The following is an 18,199-nucleotide window of genomic DNA, read 5'->3' as shown; positions in this document are numbered from 1 at the left end:
TGCAATCAATAATGACCTGCACGTGGTCACTTTGAATGGATTGTCTCAGAGGAGTAGCCAACAAGATATGCACAACTGTGGAGAGTAAGCCTGGAGAACATCCTCAGCTCTCTGATATGGGGAAGAAAAATCTAGGTTGTACTGAATTATGAACGTGACTTCTACTGTAGATAAATTTAGTTTAGTATAAAGCTGTGTGTAGTGGTCCCAAACTTTCATCTTTCAATCCTGCTTTCATTTTCCTTTATTGTTTGGATGTATTTTCATCATTCATTCTGTGCTGTAGGAAGAAAAAAAATTGTTTCTATTTTGAGTTACTCAGCTGGCTGTCCCCAGGGTATTTCCAAGTGGCCCTTAAATGAGTGGAGGTATTTTTCTGGTGTGCTTAGGCAGCCATGAACTTGGATCCACAGACCTCAGAAGGACTTTCCAGACGTACTCTGGAAAGCAGTATTGCTCATCTACAGAGTGCAAACTCAAAGAATGATGACTTAATTAGAGTGGTAGCAATACTTAAAAGCAAAATTTGAATCTAGCACTGCTATCTTTAAAATACACTTCAGTATTACATATGAAGCCTCTAATATTAGAAGTGGAAACAGTTAAATGGGGGTAAATATGATGGTGGCTTTTGTATCCTTTGGTGTAAAGCATACTGAACTGCAGCATGGCAAAAACAATTAGTACTTTTGAGGTCTTTTTAATAAAGGTCATTTGCTTAAAGTGAAACTTGCTGTAAGAACGTGCAGGCTTTGGTAGGAGTTGCTGTTGCTGATTCAAGTTGTGGCATCCTGTGCCTGAACAACCCAAGGGCCTGAGCCTCATGTCCATGAGCCTGGTAGAACACTGCAGCCTCCCACTCCGACATGAAATTCCTGCTTTATTACACACCTCAAAGACCGTGATTACAAGTGCGCTTCTTCCAGTGCCAGTATGTGACGTAAGGAGTTCCTTCCCCTTTCTGTCCCAATACTGATGTACTGTCACAACTGTGGGGCTGTCACAGGAGCTTCTTATGCTGGCACAGCCTCTGAAAGGAAAAGATTTGTAATTACATGCAAAAAAGAGTGCTCTGAGTAATCTGTGAGCTTTGGTATGCATATGTATATTGTTCGGTCTCTGGATAGGGATGATCTGCTTTACATGAGCGCTTGTCACCAGGGCAGGACTTGGAGCTTACTGCCTGATACTCTGTTTGAATGCTGTGACCGCAGGACTGTTCATTTCTTGCCTTTTTTTGACCTAGAAAATATTTACTTATTTTTTGCAAATCAGAACTGCTGACCTTGGAAAAAATTAATAAGGTATTTTGGTGCCTGTCAGGGAGTTGCCAATGGAAATCGGGGTCAAAATGGTATCATGGTTCTGGACTTAATTAGATAGGCATCTTTTTTTGGGGCAAGTTACTGTAAAGACGGGACATTGGAGAATTTTCTGCATTTAGTTAAGAAGAAAACAGCTTTAAGATTTGTTTCTCCACTTCCTAGGAAATAAGTTATCTACATGGCTTTGGATTGTTCAGCCAAATGTCTCTTTTTCACGGTATGTTTCACAACATATTTGTTACATCCAGACATAGAATGTTAGAATTAATCAAAACTGAAACATTTGTAGAGAAAGCCATTTCACGTCCATCTTTGTCATGAAACTGGATGCTCTGATAGGGATTAGAGGTTGTTACACTAATGACTTAGATTTTTGTCTTGTTGCCAGAACAGTTTCCCAATTTAGAACCTTTTCTTCTGATTAATATTTGTATTCCTCCCACAATTCCTCTTCTTATAGGAATTCGTACTGGGAATTATTCCAGACCTACATAATGTCTCTGAAATCTTTTTATCCCTCTGTTTGCTGATCAGTGGAAAGGATTTTAATGCCAGGTTAGGTAATCGAGATAAATCCTAACTTCATCTAACTTTATCCCTCAACTATGTCTTGGATATTCTAGAAACATTTTTTGTGATCCATAAATAAATTCACATAGGATTTTGATTAATCTTTTTTTTTTTGCTCTTATTTTTCCAGTGAAGCCTCATTACATTAAATGTGAGATCAAACAGAGTGTATTACAACTCCCACTATTCAATTTGCACTAGTTTGTTCAGTGCAACACTTTTTGGGGAGGTTGAAAACATCAGTAAGCTCCAAAGAGAAAGTTTTGTGCACAGATTGGCATATATAATATATTTTGGTACTATCCTGAAGCAGGGATGGTTTCTACCTAATAATGTTTTCTGGCCCCACTCAGTCAGTTATATTAATGGGCTCACATAGCAATGTAAAGTGTACACTGATTTAATTCACTTCACTTGTAACTGTAACTTCTTACAAAGAAGAGGAAGTTATGCCTGTTAAGAGCAGTTCTCTTGCAGGCACTTAGAGCCAGCAAAGATGTGGACACCTGTGCATGTTGCGAGAGGTAGGGCTCCTGACTCCGAGCACTGCATCACAGCACTGCAGTCCTGCAGGCTGATTCCCTGAGTTTCTGTGTGCCCGCGTTTTGGAACATTTCATGGCCACAAGCCAACCACTTCTCATGCACTGGGAGAAGTATGAACCTAAGGAAAAGCTTCACAAAAAAACTATATCCCAGCTAGAAAACTATCTGACATTGTATGTAGGCAGTAACAGGGAACAAGGCTTGAGCTGGTATCTTTTTAGCCTTTTTCTTTCAATACTCCTATCCTGAAACTTTCTGCTGAAGTTAACCCAGAAGTCAGAGCTTCCTTACCAAGAAGAAAACTTTGGTTTGAGTGACTGCCAAGTGACAACTTGGTACTTCAGAGCCATCAGGTTAAATGAGCCCAGGAAAGGTGGTAGCTTCAGTTCGTTAGGAAAACTGGACTCCATGTTACCCTTGACAGTCCTAACGACAGATAGGATGGAAAAAAACCCTCCCTTGCTTTGACCCGGAGTTGCTCTTTCCTCTGATGGTTCATTGATTCCCTTTGCTTCCCTTCTCATTTAACAGATTTTATAAGTTGGGCATTTACAGATCTGCTGCTATTAACATTCAGTGTTAGTGGACCCGAGAGCTTCTTTGCCAACTATTCTGGAGCTTCTGAGCCTGCTGATTTAAAAATGTTCATTGCTGATAGATTCTAACATCTTTCTCAGTTACTAATAGACTGGAAAGTATTTCATCATCTTCAAGCAATGAAAGCAAATCATCCTTCTTTCCAAATACTGAATAAAAGTCTGTTTGAACACTTCTGCATTTTCTGCATAATCCTTCACAATTCTACTGTCTGCACTGAGCAGTGACCCTGTACTGTTGCTAGGATTTCTTTTGCAAACACAACTTTCTTGTACTAAGCTCTGTCAGCCATGGATTTTATTCTGAGGTTTCTTTGTTTCGTGCTTCTGTTCATGTAGGTCAGGAGTTTTCCTGGCTATTGATTTACAACGAGTTATATGCAGTACTAGTGTTTGACATTTCTGTCTTTGTTTTTCTTTTCTGATATCACTACCAAACTTTTAGCATGTGAGTCAATTGTTTTAAAATTACGTGCTGAGTGTCTGACTCAGTCTGCTAATTTTTGCCCCCCCCCCCCCCCCCCCCCCAAAGTGCCAGGTTAAATGCTAAGTGGATTGGGAAAAATGTACAATTTCTCTGGTGTTTAAATACGTACATATATCTTTGTATTATATATTTAATAATATGTACATATACCCCCCAGTAGCAGTCCAATATAGTCCACTTTTGACAAGCTGGAGTCTTTTAATATTTGAAGTATGGACTTTAAATTTAGCAAAGGAGTAACCCTGGTGAACGATTCTGGTGCCTTTCTCTTTTTTCCTTTTGTATCTGACATGTCACAAGTCTCTCATTGTGTTAGTTTACGTGTTCAGCTGAGACTTGCCAGTGTTCAGCGATGTATTCCGCGGAGACCTTGTCCAACAACAAGCACCACTCCTGTCTTCAGGCACGAGCAGGATTTTACCTGCAATGCACAGCAGAGGACCCAGCACGTGCTGGCAGACCTCAGAAGCAATGCAGGTAGGAGGATGTAGAAGGTAAATAATTGTGAAGTAGGAAGAGGAGAAAAAATAGCTGGATACACAGAGGTGGGGCCAGGGAAAGTCTACAGGGTAGAGGTGGAAAGATCAGTGCTCGTTCTATTGTGTTCCCTGTGAAGAATGTGGAACAGAGCCCAGCACCACGCAGTGCCTCCCATGCAGATCTGGCAGCAAATACGTGAAACCACCAGCACAGCATGTCTGTTCAGACACAGTCTACTTAAGGTCTTCATAAAGGATGACAGCATCTTGCTGTTCTCAGGAACCTTGTTATTTGCAGGTATCAGGACCCAGAAGGCTATTAGGATACTAGAATTGCATCTTTTCAGCTGCAGTGCCTCGGGCAGAGCTCTGTCTGGGCAGGGCTACCCGTGCTCCTTCTGCCTGGAGAGGCATCCTGGTACAGCTGCAGCAGGGCTGGAGGTACGGCAGGCAGTAGAAGTGGCAGGCTTACAGATTATGGCATGATCATTAGAGTTCAGGTGGAAAATCTGCCCCCACGCCCCCCTTTCAAAAACTGTTTATGCTCCCCAGACTTTCATATCCCTTGTGCTGCATCAGCTTATGTTAGAGATCCTCATTCCTTCATCAAAGCTGTTATCTCTTGGTCACGCCAGCCTCCTGACACCACTCTGCTGACCCTGTGCAGAGTATACGGGCAGGTAAACGTACAGAATACATACACAGAGAAATACATGCACACAGCTGCTTCTGCGTGGACTAGCAAACTCCCTGCCCTAGTGCTGTATCCTCTCCCTCTGTTCACTTGTGTTTGCTTTGGGTTGCAGATTTCTGCAACCACAAGCTATTAATTGACAGTCCAGAAAATTATCTAGGAAAGAATATATATTTATATTATGCTGTATTTTTTTTCCATAGCACCCACTACAGATGACAAGATGAGAGCAGGGAGAGTACAAGCCTCTTTGATTTGTCTGAGTAGGTAGATTTTTTTGTGTTCTTTGTACCTTAAAGCCCAGTGGCTTTCTTTTCTCATAACTACAGTTAAAGCACTTTCAATCTGAAGGGCTTTTCTGTACTGAACCTTTGTCTTGTACTCGCACCACTGTATCTCTTCATTTTCATTAGTAGCAGATGGAGCATGAGTCCCAGTTCTTTCTTTCCATCCTTCCTGCCAAGAGATCTCTGGTGCCTAGGCATATTTTGCGGATACTTAATCTTATGCTAGTTTTCATCCAGTGATTTTGATTAATTTTATCCGTGTACATAAAATTACTTTGTGAGTGACACTTTTCATGAAAAAATTCTGTTGAAAGTTAGGTTTACTAACCTGATTCTGGTGAAAACATTTTATGCTTACTTTTTTCTATTTCGATCCTCATTATTATTTTTTTTGTAATCCACTTTTAATTGTAAGTACCCAGCATTCTGCTAGTTCACGCGGCACCAAATGACACAAGGTTGCTCTGGAGTGCTCCAGTGAGCATCTTCTGGGGAATATTGAAATTCCATGGAAACAACATGAGCACCATTATCTGAAACAGCCTCTTCAGGCAAACCATATGGGGTGAAATATTCTGTGCTGCTTCAATAATCCGAGCACAGATATGTTCACTGGTAACTCTGCAGTAAGCATCACTCATTTGCTTTGTCTGTGCAGTATTAATGAGCCATTTCAATAGACAGCAGGTTTCAACTATATTTGGTGCATATTCATGTTGCTTCCTTCAAGTTGTTTCAAAACTCCTTCCACTAGATTAACTAGAAAGTTGCAGTTACTCTGTCAAGTGCTGGGTACCAAGGACAAGGGCCGTCCTGTCCTTTCCAGTCTTGGCTGGAGAGTGGGGCTAATGTTTGGAAGAGAGACAGTGTGCTAAGCATGCTGCCTTTGCGGAGCACTCCTTCAGCAGGGAGGCTTTGCTGCTACTTTCACAACTCTGTGCTGGGGCTACTTCTTTCTCTGTGGGAAAACCCTTCCCTATTATTTTCTGGTTCATCTGTCATACAGGGTTTGTGGTTGCTAGCAAGCAGTGGAGCCTTAAGATACTTCTTGCAGACAGACTCGTTATTATGATGGAGGAGTGAGAATATGCAAAACTCAAAATGGGGAGCACGTAGGGAAAAGGTGTATGTTTTGACTAGGCTGATTTGTGCTATGCCTCTAAACATCCCTCTGTGTTGCTGTTGTGATGTGGTCAGGGGAGCTGAATCACTCCAGACATTGGTCTAGGTACATACAGAACCTCCCTTTGCATGAGCACAGCATATTCCGTGGGGCAGACAAATTCTGAAGAACTCAGAGATGAGGTATGAGAACCGTACTACACACAGAAGCCTCTGAGGGTGTGCCAAAAGCGAAACAGAGGGTTCAGGTTAGTACTGAAAACCACGTGGAAGGTTTCAGGGAGTAGAAACAGCCACTTGAAATTAAAGAAATCCTTTGAAGGACACCCTTTTCTCTTTGTCAGCTTTCAGAAACACAGTCCTTCCTTTATCTTAGTGCCTTGTTCTGATAGCTACATGGAACCTAACCTGGACAGCAGCTGAAAAAACTTACAGATTGATTAGTAAGGTTACTTACAGGTCTTTCTAGGGGAAGACACTCACCACAATCTTGAAGTAACCACTTCCCAAGCAAGGGAACTCATATATTTAGACAGCACCACAAGGATAATGGAAAGAGGCTGAAGGTTGCCAACACCAAACTAGATTAGCTCAAGTGTCTTGGTTGCTGGTAGATGGAGAGAAAAAGTTGTTTTTGTTTTTTTTTTAAAGGCAGTTCTGTTTTTATACTATGTCCATTTTACCAAAAAGAGTAGAAAATGAATACATGATTTATCCAGCAGGACTGAACCAGCGATGCTGTAGCTGAGGGGAGGCAGAGGTTGGCAGTTGAGGGCTGGAGCTGCAGCCACATCCTCAAATTGCAGCAGTGGAGTTTGTTGCTGTGGTTGTGCTGGGGCTGCTGGGGAAAGAGCTGGGTTAGTTGAGTGCTGCAGTGCCTCTCAAGCTGGTGAAAGAGCTACAGGTGAGTGGTTTTTTTTCTTTTTTGGGAAAAATCCTTCTGAAGAGAAGGAATAAAGTCTAATGGCTAGAACGGATGTCTTTGAGTCAGTCCTACACCCTCTGAAGTCCCTGTATTTCTTTTTATATAACGTTAGAAGCAAGTTTTATTGTACCATCTTCTCCTCCTCTGTAAAAAATGAACTGATAACATCGCACCATTTCCAAGGCCATGCTGGCTGGCTCCTTTTCTCACATTGTTCAATGCTCTACCTGAATTCCTGCTGCCCCTCTAGAGCATGTACCATGCTGGTCTACTTTCTTTTTGTCTCCGGAAACTGCAATAATTTTAAGTATTGCTCTTTCCAGGGGCAGACAGCCCTCTGCCTTGGCGCAGGCTCTTCTCTGGGGTTGTTGCAGCTTGCTGGAGAGGTTTGGCTCCAGCCCTCCCTGCACTGAGAGCCAGGTGCTCTGGGGAGCTCCTCAGGGCTCCCCAAGCTATCTCCAGTGACGGGGGATGTGGCTGTTGGAGCCTGGGGGAGCCAGAAGGAAGGATGGCTCCACTGCTGCCAGCGTCCAGCTGCCGATGCTATCCGTGGTGTGACCAGCTGTGGGGACAGCTCAGGGAGCAGGACAGAGATGCCATGGCTAGTGCCTGGGTTCCTCAAATGCCCTTGTGAGCTCTGAGGTGTCCCTGACAAGGGGATGTGCCCATTGCTGGGGCTCCACTGCTGTCCATTGCCACCCAGGGCTGTGTTTGGTGGGGGACAATGCTGTGTTTGGCACCCAGCGGTTGTGTTTGTTAGCAATGTTGTGTGTTGCTTAAAAAAAAACACAGGGTGGCATTTTCTGCTCCTGCCTTCTCACTGCTGCTAGGCAGGGCATTTGGGGGAACTGCTGGAAACCCCGACTCCTCCCAGCATTAAGCCAGTTCCCAGCCAGTATTTTTGTTGAGGTGGAGTTTGCAGGACAGGAGCTTGACCTGGGGTGCTGGGGAGACCCATGTTGGTCTGTTTCTACCCTCATTTATTAATGAAGAGCTTTTCTTTCAGTGCAAATGATGCTGTTTTCCCACAGTGAAGCAGCAGAAGCTCCTGTCGAGGAGCACAGCCCAAAGGATAGAGGGAGTGATGGAGGATGTGGGCACAGAAGGAGACATCGGATAAGTGCCCCAAAGTCTTGGCTGACCCGGAGGAGGCTTTAGGGGCCTGGGCACCCCATTATTGGTCAGCTGTGCCCAAAAGGTCCATGGAGGACCTGGCAGGAATCCCTTGCTGCTAGGCAGAGGCCTGGTGATCCCAGGTATGTGGTAGTGGGTGGGGGTGCTGTTTTCAGGGCTGTGCAGTTATGGCACAAGGTGCTGTGCTGCAGAAGCAGCAGCTGGAGCATGCTCACCCCCTGGGAAAGACTGATGGGGTCAAACAAGCAGGAGCACAGATAAATCTGAGCTGAAGCATTTGTTTCCCAGTCACTGTTTGAGAGAAACACTCCGAGGGCCTGGCACCTCTCTTGCAGGGGCGTGGGGGCTGCAGGAGGGCTGCCTCGGGGGGGTTAGCTCCTGGGCTGAGGCTGTTTGAAGCGGGGAGTTGGCTTCTGGGCTGAGATCTGCTTCATGTGCTGGGGTTGCCTATGGGCATGTCTCATTGGGCTGGCTGGGACTAAAGGTAACAGCTGGCTTGGCCTTCCCCTGTCAGATGCTCTTCGTTGCAGATAAAAGCTTTTTCTGATCATTCTGGTTCCCATGGCTGTCAGGGTTCTAAAAATGGCAAAGGCTGCCACTGTGGGTCAGCCCTGTGGGATGTCTATCTTGTCCATCTGCCCCAGGAGCAGGTTGGCAAACCGTCCTCCGTTCCTAAATGGTAAGAACAGTGCTTGAACTACAGCCCACTCAAGGTGGCAGTTGTGCTTCTGTGGGTGCCTTGCACTTTTGGGTGAGCTTTTGCCTGCCCGGCTGTGGATCGAACTGCAGCTCCTGCTGGGGGTGTGGAGATGTGAAGCCTTGGGCTTGACTGGGACTGCTGGAGCATGGGGTCACAAACCCAGCGTGCAAATCTGCATGCCTGCCTCTGCTTTGGTGAAAACAGGAGTCTGAGCACTAGTGGTTGTAGTGGAAGTGTCTGGAGTGCCTATCCTGCTACTTCTCTATTAAAACCCACGTTTTCTTTTCCTAGATGCTTGCTACTAAGAATAACTGTTACTTCACCTCTTGTCCACCCCTCTGCCAGCCACTTGGGGTCACCATTTTAGACTTCAACTGGAGCCGCAAGAACTAAGCGGTCTCATTTTCCAGAGACCTTGTTTAAAGTAAAGAACTAGATTTTGCCTTCGTTTACCCCTTGAGCAGCTGCCACGGGTGGAAGGGGCTGGTGGTTGCCAACTTGCTCTGCCCCCTGCAGCCCTTGCTGGGGAGATGCACCACAGGAGATGCTGAGCAGGAATCGAGCATGATAGCATCACAAGAGCAAGGTTTTGCTCTTGGAAATAAAAAATGGGGCAAGCCACAACTGAGACAGTGTGAATTCTGGTTTATTCAATGCATGGTTTACTTAATCCCCGCTAACAGATCACTGGAGCAGGGCTTCACTCCTGATCACCTACTTGTTCCACAGTTCCTGCATCAGGAAATCTGCACTGTGCTGTGCAGCAGCTCTTGTTTCTTTGCAGTGGTAGGGTGCCAGAAGGGGCTGTTTCTCCTTCTTCACAGATGCTCCCTTCAGCCCGGCTTGCTCTTTACTCCGTTTCACAAGGCCTCAGCAAGCATGGCTCTGGCTACATACAGAATAGTCCTTATTCCAGTGTGCTTCATAAACATTGCCATTAAATGGACAGTAAAAGGCATTTATTCACGGGAAGGGCAGCAGGGCACCTGGAAAGACAGGGGCCATGGCTACTTGACTGGAAGTTACACAGCAATTACTGCAGAGACTGAGCTGTGTGATGGCAGAAAACCCTGGTGGCTTTTTGTTCCCACATAACTCACTGAGGCTGGGGCGTCAGCTCTGAGCCTCAGCTGCTCCCACTGGGCCCTGCTCATCTCTGCACTTGAGTCTCATCTCATTGCTATTTAAGAAAAGTCTTTAAAAAAGACTTCCTTTATTCAGAAGCCTTTAGGAGAAGTCTCCAAAAAGATTTTGTTTAAAGGGCAATGAGATGAGGTTTAAGCGCAGAGGTGGGCAGGAGGGAGCAGATCATGGGGCGAAGCCCCCCTGGAGTGGCTGAGGCTGCCAGACCTCACTCCCCAGCCCAGGTGAGTTGTGTGAGGACAGCTGAGGGTTTTCTGCTGCCACACAACCCAGTCTATGCAGCAATCACTGTTCTTAAAAGCATACTGGATGACTAAGTGTATTAACAGACCAAAATTATTTCCCCAAAGGGAATCCTCAAACTTATGTGTGTCTCCCACTACCTACATCACCTAAAAGGGCAGCTGCTGCTTTACCCAGCTCCTTGGGCACAGGCAGCCAGCACCCGCTGGGAGCTGCAGCCAGGCAAGGTCAGGAAAACTTCTTCCCCAGGCAGGTGGCATTGGAAAGGGGGCTGCTTGTCCATTCTCTGGGGAGAAGGTGAGGCTGCGTGCACATCCTGACTGTCTTGCTGAATTTCTGCTATTGCTTGTCCAGTGTAGGACATGCTACAAAGAAGAGAAGACAGCTCCATTACCCTCATCTTGCATCCATTCCTCAGGCACCCAGCTCTTACTCCAGACTGCTCTCAGGGCTGAAGGGAGGACCGTGTCTCTTCTGGCCATTGCCTGGGCTCTGCTGGGAAAATGAGATATGGGGGGCACAGTTTCTCCCAGCAACTCTTCTCTGCTGATAACTGCAGGGAAACCAAAGCAATATCAACAATCTGGCTTTAGCTGCTAAAAAACAGGTAAAGTGAGGAGGTGAAAAGATGAAATGAAGGTCTGGGAGAGCCTTCCTCTCTTCCTGTGCGGCCTCAGGCTCTGATCCTGCAAGGAGAGTAACCTAGCTGGGGGAGGCAGCCCTGGTGCTACCCCTAGGAGAAGCAGCAGAAGGGATCTCTTTTAGGGAGTTTTATACATTCTTTGCTTACCTCTTTCTCTGCCCTCCAGTGTCAGGCTCTGCAATGAAGGCAGGATCCGTGCCATGCAGGGTGGAGGATTCCAGGGGGTCACAGCAGAGGGGTTCATCCACAGGAGACACCTGGAGCAGCTGACTGTGCAGTGCTGACATCTGAGAAGATTTCTAACATGATGTTACACCATGAGATTCGCTGCTGACACCACCTTTCTCACTGCAGAGCTAACCCCTTCAAACCAGAGCAGCCCCATTCACCATCTCTGGGGTGAGTCCCACAGAGGGCTCCTGGGGGTCCCAAGCAAACGGAGGGACTTGGGTAGGAGGGGGATGATGACACCAAAAAGCAGCTGAATGTCCCTGAGGGGCACCAAGAAGAAAACAGAGGACCATCATGGGGACATGTAGAAGGAGATAGAGGGCTCTGAGGGCCAATAAAAGCAGGCTGGGATTTACAAGGGGGGCACCAAAAGGCAGATGAAAAGCTCTAGGATGTCTCAAGAGGCACAGTGAAGCCCTGAGGAACACTGGGAAGGAATCAGGGGCTCTGGGAGTAGCCAAAACCTCCTAGAGGAGCGCTGCTGGAGCAGAAGGACAAACAGAGCAGTGCTGGTTTCCTTCTCACATCTCCAGTGAGCTGGGGAACTGCAAAAGCAAACCAAAAGGTCAGGTGAACCAGAGGGAATATGGAGGGATTTGGGCACTGAGGAAAAGATCTCGGATCATGGGGGCACCAAAAGCTGCATGTGGGAATGTGGGTGGCACCACAAAAGCACAAAAGTGTCTGAGGACACCAGAGGGGGCTTCGGAGGAGCACCAAAACCAAACGAGTGGCATGCATAAGAGAAGGAGTCCTGTATCTGTCCTTTCTTCCATGCTCTAGCATCCAGGTTACAGATAAATTTCAAGGTGTGTAAGTGTCCCGAGAGAATTCCCCTCTTGTTCATGCTATGGAAGAGAAATGTTTCCGTTTCCACTCTGATCTTACAATGGCTTGTCAGTGACAAAACATTCCCAAATCCTCTCATTTATCAAATGGCCAATCCTGTTAACAGCTTAAGAAACATAATTACCTGCAATCTCTTCTGCTATTCATTTTATGCCTACACTTCTCTCTCACTGGCAGCTTACCAGCAGGCAAGTCAAGAGCTGAAGCAGGGCTGCAGCCACCAAGCGCTTCAGCAATTTCCTCTAATCACCTGCATGGTGATCATGGGAGTTTCGCCTCCCCGTTTGTAGCAGCCAGAAGCAGGTGAAGGAGGAAAGCACAGAGCCAAAAGCATCAGCTAGCACACTGTGTGTAGGTTTTCAAGCATGGCTACATTTTAGGTGCTGTTCCACCCTTACAGTGGGAACTGTGTCAGGATACACTTTTAGGGTGCTCGATATTGCTGCCAGATTTACTTGCCTGGGAGATGCATGTGCGTGGGTGGGCTCCAAGAAGCAGCAGGAGAGGCTGGTGTGGGCTCAGGTGCTGGAAATGGCTGAGAGCACTTTATCAGGAGAGAGCAGGGCCCAAAGCATAAGTGAGCTGATGAAGCAATGGGGAAATCGGGGTCATCAGGAGACTGTGAGATCCTGATTATTGCATTTCTACAACAGACTGAATTTTTCTTATTTCACAGTGCATCTGCAACTTGTATGGGATTTTACACTGATCATATCTCAAGGAGGATTTGGAAGAGCGGTGTTCGCAGGCTGGAGATCTGCTGGCTTCCTAAAGGTTGGTTACGTACAGGACAGCTTGAGCCAAGGAGGATCTCCTATCACCACGATATCTTCCCCTACAGCTTGAGGACTAGAAAGCCCCTGGATCTGTCCCATCCACGCTGGTTGCTGAGAAAGCCGCCTTTTGTGCGTTAAAATCTTTTACTAACCTGACATTACCATTGTATGTTTAACTGGCCAAGACGTGCCTCTGCCTACAATGTCTGTTTAGACCTGATTCACTTTTGAAGGTTTTTTTAATGCATACTCTACCCCTCTTTTCAACCATATCAGCTATTTATGATCCTTAATGTTTTGGATAAGTGATGTACATTTCTTGTGACACTTTCATATGTTATTTTTAAGCAGTGTTTATGCTTCTTGCCAACGTCTTATCCTTGCAGTTCTTTGAATTTTGTATTAAGAAACCGTATGAACAAACTGTACACAAATCTTTTTTAAGTCAGACATCATCTTAGGGGACTCTGGGCTTTTTCATCATGCTAAGATACTGAATTCAAGCATATTTTGTCACTATTATAGAATAACCCTTTCCTATTAGCAGTTTGAACCTCAAAAGCTGAATAAGAATTCAGTCACTGATGGTGACTGAAAGTTGGTACAGCCTGAACATTACCCAGACCCAGGAGCTGAAGAGCTTGGGTGGCTCTGGGCTGCCTGGCTGGAGCCTGGTAGGAGCCAGGAGTTGCATAAAAAACAATCTGAGACTTGAAGAGGGTCTGAAGCAAGCTGCTTTCTTGTATTTAGTGAGATACAGCATATATACAGGGAAATTAGAAACTGCAAACAAATACCTAAAGAAAGTGAAAACTGCCCGAATCAAAAAATAAAAATAAAAAATGTAGGACATCTGTGCTTTTATATGAGAACTTGTGATTTCTTTTATGACATTTACTTCAAATCATGCAAGCCCTTCAGAGCAGCTCTAATGCCCACTGGAGTTCTCCAACCTAAATGTCTTGTCGTCAGTGTAAGAAACAAAGATAATATAATTTGAATGCTGGATGCAACAGCGCAGGCTGCTCTCAAGGCTGATTCTCTCTGCTCCAAATGGGAATGATGGCTCCAAACAGGCTTACCAGAACAGACTGAAAAGCAGACATCTCATTTGTGAGGAAATGGTCAATATCTCAGCTTTTTTCTTCCCATTTGTTTCTTCCTGGAAAAAATAAAACAACAAACAGTTGCATAAAGACACTGCTATTTCAAAGCAAATTTTAAAATATTTCTGATTTGCAAGTGGCATTTCAGCATCTCTGTAAGAATAGCTGCTGTGGTGCTGTGTTTAAATATTTCATTCCAGCTCCCTGAACAAACTTAAAATCTTATTATGAGGTTGTTTTTTTTTTTTTTTTTTGACATAAAAGCACGCTTCTCTGTGGTACCCAAAGTGTAGACATCTCCAGCTCCAAGCGCAGCCACAGGAGCCCTCCCTGCTCACAGCTGATCAAAGGCAAACCACACCACCACCCACGAGCCACCACTTGTCCTCAGCACCCAGCCCAGGAGAAAAAACAAATCCTGAACCTCCTGAGCCATTCTTCCCTAGAGGCAACACCATCTATGAGAAATACATGTTGTTGTAACCCTACTGTGAAAAGGTGGAGTTCAGTAAACAAAAGTATTTTGCCTTGGTTCAAATCGTGCTGAAACAAAACATCATCCAGCGCTGGCTGTTCAATTAAACTGTTTGTAGTGCAGGCTTTGGAGAGGAAAATGCTGAAAAAAGGATTTGGGGGGATCATATGTATTGCTTGGAGAAAACATTTAATGAGAAATTTTCCAAACCTCTCTGCAGCTCCCAGGCGCCACCATTCCCCTGCATGTGACACGTGCGTTGCCCTCAAATTCAGTGGAAGGCTCACTCAGGACAGCTCACGGCTGCGTGTGACTGTGCTGTGACAACCAGGACGTGTGTGGGGCTCAGAGCTGCCTGTGGGGGCATCGGGAGGTGAGTGTCCTTGTTTGGGTGTCCCTGCTGGGGGGATGCCCCATCCATGGCCCTGCTGCAGCCATCCCTGTGTTCTGGGGACAGATGGGTCGGTCCCTGTTAGACCGAGAGGCCTCTCTGACATTTCAGGTAGCATTTCTAAATGCTATTTGCGTCAGACACGTGAACTATCCAAATACAGTACCAGATTTTGTGTGTTTCTTCTGCTTTTCAACACTTCTAGGAAGAGTGGAAATTCCCAATGATGCCACATTGCTGCAGCCTCCATTTTTTGCTCCCTACTTTCCCCAAAAGATGCCTTTTTAGATAGATGCCTATCATTTTCCCTCAATTAATTCAAAATTACCTGCTTAGAAACAGAAGCCAAAATTCTTTCTCTGTGTTGGCTTTGTTCAGCTGACATTGCTGCTTCTTTCCTAGGTCCTTCCCAGGGCCAAACTCTGCTCATGGTGCCCCAGAGGTACTCTGCAGTACACCCCAGAGAGCAGCACTCATGCTGCTCATGGGTTTTGTAGTGTCCCTCCTAATGCGTGTTTGCAAGTATGCTTTTTCACACATCAGTTGTAAATGTTTCTCATCCGAAAGCACTCAGAATATTATGTTTTAGTTAATCCTGTGTGTAGTCCTGGTGTGGGAGCAAGGAGCCGTTGTTCCTTTCCTGGAGGATCAAGCATGTCTTTTCGAGAGATGCTGAGTCTCTTCTTCCTCAGCATTGGCACTTAACCCCAAAATACCAATTGCCACCCTTCTGCTGGGAGCGGTGCTGCTTCACCTTTTTAGTGCCAGCACTCTGCCATGGAAAGTGGTCCATCGTGCCCCAGATTTGCAACCGAAATTGTGATGCTGGATGAATACCAGGACTCGTAGCTTCTCCTGTTTATTCCCTTGCTCTTCATGGTTACATGCCATGCTAGCTTTCCTGGGGCTGAGATCCTTTATGCTGCTGTGGTGGTGGCTCTCCCAGGGTCCCTGAGGACCCATTTTTTGGTCTCTGAGCATCCTGACTCCATCACCTGACCGGAGGACATTTCTTCTAGCATCTCTGCCCTTGGTAACACCCTGGTCCCTGGGGTGGGCATAAGGCTGATCCTGCAGAAACCAAAGTCACAGATGTGGGTGCCTGGGAGCAGGACACATTACAGGCCATGTTTCAGGAGATGACAGGGATACTTGCTAGCTCACCATACAGCTCCACCCAGCCACTAAACTGCCTTACAGAGGCTTGTATAAGCACAGGCGTGTTTTGCATCTCTGCTGTTCTGAGTAGTTTTGACGGCTCTTGATGCATGCGAGAGAGGCCCAATCCAGCACGCAGCGAGGATACAAGCAAGTGGAAGTTAGTGCTTGTGTTTGCCACTGATAAATGTATTAGTCTTTAAAGCGGTATTTAAACTACAACCTTTTTTCAGGCACCTCAGCACTCCGTTATTTTGCAGGCCTTGTAAAGGAATGTGATTTTGCCTTTTAACTGGAGTGTATCTTATGCTAAGCAGTGAGATTAAGCGTAGGGATCCAAAAGAAGTTGCTGAATGGCAGAATTGCCTTTATAAATAACATTAATAATTTATCCGATCCAGGGGTTTTTGGGTAAATGAAATACCTGCCTCTGTATAAAGCCCACTGAATAGGAACACATCTCCGCTTTTATGAGGCTTGGATTAAAGAAGGGAAATGCTAAGGGGCTTATCTTCGCTTCAATTTGCAGCCCTTCCGGCTAATGGCAAACTCATTTAAGAAGCTCCTGTGTTTGTGCCAACTCTGCCTTTATTCTCGGTGCCGGAGCTTGGCTGCATTTCTCACCGCAGTGCTGGAGAGAGCGGAGAGGAAGCAGTTTGTTTTCTTGACCTCAGATTATCAGACAAAAGCTAGTGAGAATAATTTTGTTGGAATCCTCCCTATTATGAGTTGTTTAAAGCATCTACGTGGTGGCTGCCGAGATGTCGGCAGTGCGGGGCTAGGTGGGACTTGCCCCACATGTGAAAGAGGACAGGGCTGTTGGCTGAACTGGGACGAGACGAAAGAGCAGCTGTCATCTCTCTTCTGGGACGCCTGCTTCTTCCTGCACAGACAATTGTGAAATGGCAAAATTCAGCCACGAGCAGTCGCTTTTCAGCTTTTCTTTTATGCCAGTAAAATCAATTGCTTCAAAGTTCACTGAAGGTGAAGGCAACATTTGCTTTCCATTCAGAGCTAAGCGGGCCATCTTCGAGAGCAAACGCTCGCAAAAGGGAGAATAGCAAAAATCAGCAGAAAAAGTCTCTGAATAATTTGAACTAGGAAAGGAAAAAGCAATTTGCTCCCAGTTATTCCACAGACAAAAGTATGAATAAAAAAATCATGAGCTATTTACCCTGCCCAGACTATTTGCATGAGTTTTATGCTATTCCAGTTTTGCTTCCCCGACCCCCAAAGACCTTATCACTGGATCCTCAAGGCACTTAACAACAACAAAAAAAAGCATGCTTTCTTTCTTTCTTTTTCTTTTTTTTTTTTTTTATTTGAATGCTGGATCAGCAATGACCAAAAGCAGACAAAACAAAAGGGGTCCTAAATCTGAAGCACGCTGATGCTTGCATGTGCACTGACCCGGATTAGAGACCTTGACTCTGGCCTGCCAACTCTACCAGCACAGAAATTTTGTTCAAAATGGTATTATAAGCTTGGATGCTTTGCATTCAGATAGCGAGGCTGTGGCAAAGGCACAGCGGATATTTACAATCTGCTTTAGGAAAACCTGATACATGTCGTTAGCTGTTCTGTTGCAATGACAGTTTATGTCACCCACATCTGCTGCTGTAGGTAGCCCAGCCAGACAGCTGGCACTGCTCAAAATGCCAAAGACCATGCTGCTACAATGAGGAGAGGAGAAAGAAAGAAGGATGAAGACCTCATAAGCGTTATCAAAAAAACGCCAAAAAGTTGGAAGATTTGGGGATTACGTCGTGTAATTACATTACCTTAAAAAAAAGTTTACTGAAAATTTCCTGTTTTGTGTTGCCAGCTCTTTTCAGCCATTAGTAACACATAACTTCTCATTGTCTTTTCCCGAGGCACAGATGGGCTAATTTTCAGCTACCTGATAATTACACATTGTTTGAAACTGTATCAAAAGCTTCTGTTTCTGCATTTCTCCAGCAGCTGTTCTACAGCTCACAAAGTCGCTTGATCACAGTTTTCAAGGGTCCACATCTATCCATCTGTCTGGAGTTCCAGGAACGGAGCAGTGGTAAAGCCTCCACACGCACATTCAGACTTTGCAGGTTGCTTTTACAGATTTGCTCTGTTTTCAAAGTGGGTGGAGTGAAGCTCCACTGAAAGCATCTTGTCAGCTCAATGCCAGCATCTAGGGTTAATATGGGATAATGCTACATCAAAACATGTCTAGCTAAATACGCACGGGTATGCTGATGTTATGGGGAAATTAAGGGTAAAGGAACGTGAGGTGCTAGAAGTCATCATAACAAAGGTTTAATCTTAATTTCTTTTGGGCAAGCAG

General features: G+C 45.4%; 2 long non-coding RNA genes across 34 annotated transcripts in view; one reads left to right on the top strand and one right to left on the bottom strand.

Annotated features, from left to right (window-relative positions):
- The window catches only part of LOC308177688, a 63,753-nt gene that overhangs the window by 24,347 nt on the left and 21,207 nt on the right, over positions 1-18,199 (top strand). For 21 of the 33 annotated variants that reach the window (XR_013939305.1, XR_013939306.1, XR_013939314.1 and 18 more), the window contains 3 exons: positions 11,060-11,292; positions 12,650-12,747; positions 14,551-14,703. This is a non-coding gene — a long non-coding RNA (uncharacterized lncRNA). Of the gene's footprint in view, positions 1-3,839; positions 4,001-4,899; positions 4,960-6,180; positions 6,354-6,824; positions 7,010-8,036; positions 8,287-11,059; positions 11,293-12,649; positions 12,748-14,550; positions 14,704-17,502; positions 17,754-17,838; positions 18,194-18,199 lie in introns of those variants that run through there. The other 12 variants (XR_013939336.1, XR_013939334.1, XR_013939335.1 and 9 more) reach the window with 12 other exon arrangements.
- Positions 9,157-11,178, bottom strand: LOC308177689. The gene is made up of 3 exons (XR_013939338.1): positions 11,041-11,178; positions 10,645-10,936; positions 9,157-9,850 (listed from the first exon to the last, which is right to left on the bottom strand). It is a non-coding gene; the product is annotated as an uncharacterized lncRNA (long non-coding RNA).

This window comes from Anser brachyrhynchus (assembly GCF_964034855.1).
Source record: "Anser brachyrhynchus genome assembly, chromosome: 14".
In the NCBI taxonomy this organism is placed as follows: Eukaryota; Metazoa; Chordata; class Aves; order Anseriformes; family Anatidae; genus Anser; species Anser brachyrhynchus.
The sequence above is the reverse complement of the archived record's forward strand: the minus strand, read 5'-3'. Positions and strand labels throughout refer to the sequence as shown.